The sequence below is a fragment of the Salmo salar genome, chromosome ssa09, assembly GCF_905237065.1.
Source record: "Salmo salar chromosome ssa09, Ssal_v3.1, whole genome shotgun sequence".
In the NCBI taxonomy this organism is placed as follows: Eukaryota; Metazoa; Chordata; class Actinopteri; order Salmoniformes; family Salmonidae; genus Salmo; species Salmo salar.
Genome location: NC_059450.1, coordinates 85,768,120 through 85,774,243, shown reverse-complemented (window position 1 = coordinate 85,774,243; position 6,124 = coordinate 85,768,120). Strand labels below are relative to the sequence as shown.

Sequence of the window (6,124 nt, the reverse complement as noted above, 5' to 3'; positions counted from 1 at the left end):
CTGTTACAGGGGATTAGCTACAGGACAGTGCTAACAGAATGTCAGATAGTCCCTCTCTGTTATAGGGGATTAGCTACAGGACAGTCACAATGTCAGATAGTCCCTCTCTGTTACAGGGGATTAGCTACAGGACAATGCTAACAGAATGTCAGATAGTCCCTCTCTGTTACAAGGGATTAGCTACAGGACAGTGCTAACAGAATGTCAGATAGTCCCTCTCTGTTACAGGGGATTAGCTACAGGACAGGGCTAACAGAATGTCAGATAGTCCCTCTCTGTTACAGGGGATTAGCTACAGGACAATGCTAACAGAATGTCAGATAGTCCCTCTCTGTTACAGGGGATTAGCTACAGGACAGTGCTAACAGAATGTCAGATAGTCCCTCTCTGTTACAGGGGATTAGCTACAGGACAAGGCTAACAGAATGTCAGATAGTCCCTCTCTGTTACAGGGGATTAGTTACAGGACAGTGCTAACAGAATGTCAGATAGTCCCTCTCTGTTACAGGGGATTAGCTACAGGACAGTCACAATGTCAGATAGAGCCTTCCCTGTAGCTCAGTTGGTAGAGCATGGTGTTTGCAACGCCAGGGTCGTGGGTTCGATTCCCACGGGGGGCCAGTACGGAGAAAAAATTAAAATAAATGTATGAAATGTATGCATTCACTACTGTAAGTCGCTCTGGATAAGAGCGTCTACTAAATGACTAAAATGTAATGTAAAAATGTAGTCCCTCTCTGTTACAGGGGATTAGCTACAGGACAGTGCTAACAGAATGTCAGATAGTCCCTCTCTGTTACAGGGGATTAGCTACAGGACAGTCACAATGTCAGATAGTCCCTCTCTGTTACAGGGGATTAGCTACAGGACAATGCTAACAGAATGTCAGATAGTCTCTCTATGTTACAAGGGATTAGCTACAGGACAGTGCTAACAGAATGTCAGATAGTCCCTCTCTGTTACAGGGGATTAGCTACAGGACAGGGCTAACAGAATGTCAGATAGTCCCTCTCTGTTACAGGGGATTAGCTACAGGACAATGCTAACAGAATGTCAGATAGTCCCTCTCTGTTACAGGGATTAGCTACAGGACAGTGCTAACAGAATGTCAGATAGTCCCTCTCTGTTACAGGGGATTAGCTACAGGACAATGCAAACAGAATGTCAGATAGTCCCTCTCTGTTACAGGGGATTAGCTACAGGACAGTGCTAACAGAATGTCAGATAGTCCCTCTCTGTTACAGGGGATTAGCTAAAGGACAGGGCTAACAGAATGTCAGATAGTCCCTCGCGTTTATAGGGGATTAGCTACAGGACAGTCACAATGTCAGATAGTCCCTCTCTGTTACAGGGGATTAGCTACAGGACAATGCTAACAGAATGTCAGATAGTCTCTCTCTGTTACAGGGGATTAGCTACAGGACAGTGCTAACACAATGTCAGATAGTCCCTCTCTGTTATAGGGGATCAGCTACAAGACAGTGTTATCACAATGATACAGCTTCAGACTTTCTTGTAGTCTTAGAAAACATCTTTGTGCAAAACCACTGCATAACTACATAGAAACATCAAGATCTTACTGGACTGAAAAAAAGTATTAGCATTGACCTTTTATAGTTGCAACTGTGGTAGACTGTAATGTAAATGTAATGTAAATGCTGAATGAAATCGAACTCCCACCAGCCCTGCTGAACATCCATTTTCTCCCCAGCCATCACGTTGGAACGTTGAAGACTGACAGAGCAGGCAGACACCTGCTAAAGGTTCTGCTCCTGGAATTGATTGAAAATCAGAGAGAGCAGCATCACAGCAGCAGTTTGATCTATACAGAATGGAGAGAGAGAGAGAGAGAGAAATACACAGTGAGAGAGAAATGGACAGTGAGAAATGGACAGTGAAAGCGATAGGGAGAAAGAGAGAGATAAAGAAAGAGTGCATTTTGTCAGGCAGACAGTAGGACAGATCACTCTGAAGGTGACAACTCTTTCCCTGAGATGGTTTTTTCCCCTGGGTAATATAACTAGGGCCGGGTGTCACAGAAAGCAATTTGAAGCCAATACAGGTCTCGTCAGAAGACTGAAACATATTTCCCTCAAAAAATGTTTTTACGTCCTGCCCTTGCAGATTTCCAACAGGTATTCATGGGTAACCTTATGATACTTCTTCCAGAATAATCAAATATTGTGCTTGGATAGTTGTAGGGTCATATTGAAGCCAAACGGGTATCCAGGTGTTTCCAGAGTTCGACAAATACTCTTATTCTGAGCATACTGTGCCATACAACCTTTATCAATGTTTTGCATATCTCAAAGTAACATATATCATTCTGTTGTGGTTTCCACTGTCAATATTATGGGAAATGCACATTGATCTCAGGTAAAGTAGAGAGATTGTGATAAATCTGTCATTACAGCCTCTGTTTTCTAATGGTCTTCGAAAACTTCACAAGAAAGTTAGGTCTACATGAGGGTGTTTTATAAATATTCCTCATTAATGAATTGTCATCTAAATCCGGTCGGGAAGCCTCGGGGGAACCCAAAGGTAAAAGACACTGTAGGAAAAAATATGCATCACTAGGCTACCACTGTGGAACTAGTGTAGTACTGTATGACTCTGGAGCCATCTGGGGTTCAAAACAATGCTTCTCATTTTGATGGGAAGATTATCAGCCAATTTAATATTCAGTGGCTGTAATCCAAAAAACTCTGATGAGGGTTAAAAACTGGGCTCTGTCCAAATTTTGGTTTGGATGAAAATACAATAAATTTGGTCGGCCTTGCCGGGTAGGATTTGTCTCCCTTTCCTTCCATGGTAAATGAAAAGACTTCTCTCATGAAATCTCTCACGCATAGACGCTACCCTGCGAATCACAGACTTTCACGTTTGATCTCCTTGCCAAGTTCCTAAGCTTTTTTCAAAAACAAATGCTGACGTGTTGCTTGCAATCTCATTGAAGCAGAAGTTGGAACTCCTTAAAAACAACAAAATAGTTTACTGCAGCAGTGAGATGTTGTTCCAAGTCTACCTGAATGTGGGCAGGGCATCATCCCTTTCCTTTTGTAGTCAAATTAACTATGTTTTTCCGAACATATTTTTCCGAACATTTCAAAATGCTAAGTTGTTTTTTGTTGATAGTTGAAAAAATACAGTCCAGACACCACACAAACTTTCAGAATGAACCCACCGTGTAGTAAACCCAGCCTCTACATCATTTGTTACTTTGGAAAAATGCTTAAATATTACATTGAGTGGAGATCAGGTTTGGCAAACATTTAACTGCAATTGGTTAAATTGGGGCCTTAGTCTCACATAAAAATAAAATACAGTATATAAAACAATATATAAAACAGTATAAAAAACAATATATTAAACAGTAAATTAAACAGTATATATTATACAATAAATTAAACAGTATATTAATAAAAAATATATAAAACATATATGAACAATATATAAAACAGTATTTAAAACAATATATAAAACAATATATTAAACAGTATATAAAACTATATATATATATATATATATATATATATATATATATATATATATATATATATATATATATAAAACAAAATATAAAACAACATATACAGTGTTTCAGAAAGTATTCAGACCCCTTCCCTTTTTCCATATTTTGTTACGTTACAGCCTTATTCTAAAATAGATAAAATGAAATGTTTTCTTCATTAATCTACAGATAATTCCACATAATGACAAAGTGAAAACTGGTTTTAGGATTTTTTTTCCAAATGTATAAAAAATAAAAACAGAAATATCTTATTTACATAATTATTCAGACCCTTTGCTATGACACTCAAAATTGAGCTCGGGTGCATCCTGTTTCCATTGATCATCCTTGAGATGTTTCTACAATTTGATTAGAGTCCACCTGTGGTAAATTCAATGAATTGGACATGATTTGTAAAGGAAACACCTGTCTATACAGTGAGGGAAAAAAGTATTTGATCCCCTGCTGATTTTGTATGTTTGCACACTGACAAAGAAATGATCAGTCTATAATTTTAATGGTAGGTTTATTTGAACAGTGAGAGACAGAATAACAACCAAAAAATCCAGAAAAACACATGTCAAAAATGTTATACATTTATTTGCATTTTAATGAGGGAAATAAGTATTTGACCCCTCTGCAAAACATGACTTAGTACTTGGTGGCAAAACCCTTGTTGGCAATCACAGAGTTCAGACGTTTCTTGTAGTTGGCCACCAGGTTTGCACACATCTCAGGAGGGATTTTGTCCCACTCCTCTTTGCAGATCTTCTCCAAGTCATTAAGGTTTTGAGGCTGACGTTTGGCAACTCAAACCTTCAGCTCCCTCCACAGATTTTCTATGGGATTAAGGTCTGGAGACTGGCTAGGCCACTCCAGGACCTTAATGTGCTTCTTCTTGAGCCACTCCTTTGTTGCCTTGGCCGTGTGTTTTGGGTCATTGTCATGCTGGAATACCCATCCACGACCCATTTTCAATGCCCTGTCTGAGGGAACGAGGTTCTCACCCAAGATTTGAAAGTACATGGCCCCGTCCATCGTCCCTTTGATGCGGTGAAGTTGTCCTGTCCCCTTAGCAGAAAAACACCCCCAAAGCATAATGTTTCCACCTCCATGTTTGACGGTGGGGATGATGTTCTTGGGGTCATAGGCAGCATTCCTCCTCCTCCAAACACGGCGAGTTGAGTTGATGCCAAAGAGCTCCATTTTGGTCTCATCTGACCACAACACTTTCACCCAGTTGTCCTCGGAATCATTCAGATGTTCAGTGGCAAACTTCAGACGGGCATGCATATGTGCTTTCTTGAGCAGGGGGACCATGCGGGCACTGCAGGATTTCAGTCCTTCACGGCGTAGTGTGTTACCAATTGTTTTCTTGGTGACTATGGTCCCAGCTGCCTTGAGATCATTGACAAGATCCTCCCGTGTAGTTCTGGGCTGATTCCTCACCGTTCTCATGATCATAGCAACTCCACGAGGTGAGATCTTGCATGGAGCCCCAGTCCGAGGGAGAGTGACAGTTCTTTTGTGTTTCTTCCATTTGCGAATAATCCCACCAACTGTTGTCACCTTCTCACCAAGCTGCTTGGCGATGGTCTTGTAGCCCATTCCAGCCTTGTGTAGGTCTACAATCTTGTCCCTGACATCCTTGGAGAGCTCTTTGGTCTTGGCCATGGTGGAGAGTTTGGAATCTGATTGATTGATTGCTTCTGTGGACAGGTGTCTTTTAGACAGGTAACAAACTGAGATTATGAGCACTCCCTTTAAGAGTGTGCTCCTAATTTCAGCTCGTTACCTGTATAAAAGACACCTGGGAGCCAGAAATCTTTCTGATTGAGAGGGGGTCAAATACTAATTTCCCTCATTAAAATGCAAATCAATTTATAACATTTTTGACATGCGTTTTTCTGGATTTTTTGGTTGTTATTCTGTCTCTCACTGTTCAAATAAACCTACCATTAAAATGATAGACTGATCATTTCTTTGTCAGTGGGCAAACGTACAAAATCAGCAGGGATCAAATACTTTTTTTCCCTCACTGTATAAGGTCCCACAGTTGACAGTGCATGTCAGTGCAAAAACTAAGCCATGAGGTCAAAGGACTTGTCCGTAGAGCTCCGAGAGAGGATTGTGTTGAGGCACAGATCTGGGCAAGGGTAACAAAACATTTCTGCAGCATTGTAGGTCCCCAAGAACACAGTGATCTCCATCATACTTCATACTTCATTATTCCTAATTTAATTCCTCAGCTATGTGAACGTGAATACGGCCACAGTATGTGTGAGTGCATGGGTAATTAAATAGTAGCCTGTGAGTGCATGGGTAATTAATTAGTAGCCTGTGAGTGACAGGGAGGATTTGGCAATCTCCTCTCTATTTTAGTCGTATGTGAGCAGCCTACAGATGTATGGATGCCAGAGTATGGTGTCCATTTTACAACAAGGTTATGGAATCTACAGTTGAGGTTTACATACACCTTTAGCCAAATACTTTTAAACTAAATTTTTCACAATTCCTGACATTTAATCCTAGTAAAAATTCCCTGTATTAGGTCAGTTGGGATCACCACGTTATTTTAAGAATGTGAAATGTCAGAATAATAGTAGAGAGAAT

At 40.3% G+C, this 6,124-nt stretch overlaps 1 non-coding gene across 1 annotated transcript; it reads left to right on the top strand.

The window, feature by feature from the left end:
- The first annotated feature begins 544 nt into the window (after positions 1-544).
- Positions 545-620, top strand: trnaa-ugc (transfer RNA alanine (anticodon UGC)). The gene has a single exon. It is a non-coding gene; the product is annotated as a tRNA-Ala (tRNA).
- The last annotated feature ends 5,504 nt before the right edge of the window (positions 621-6,124 follow it).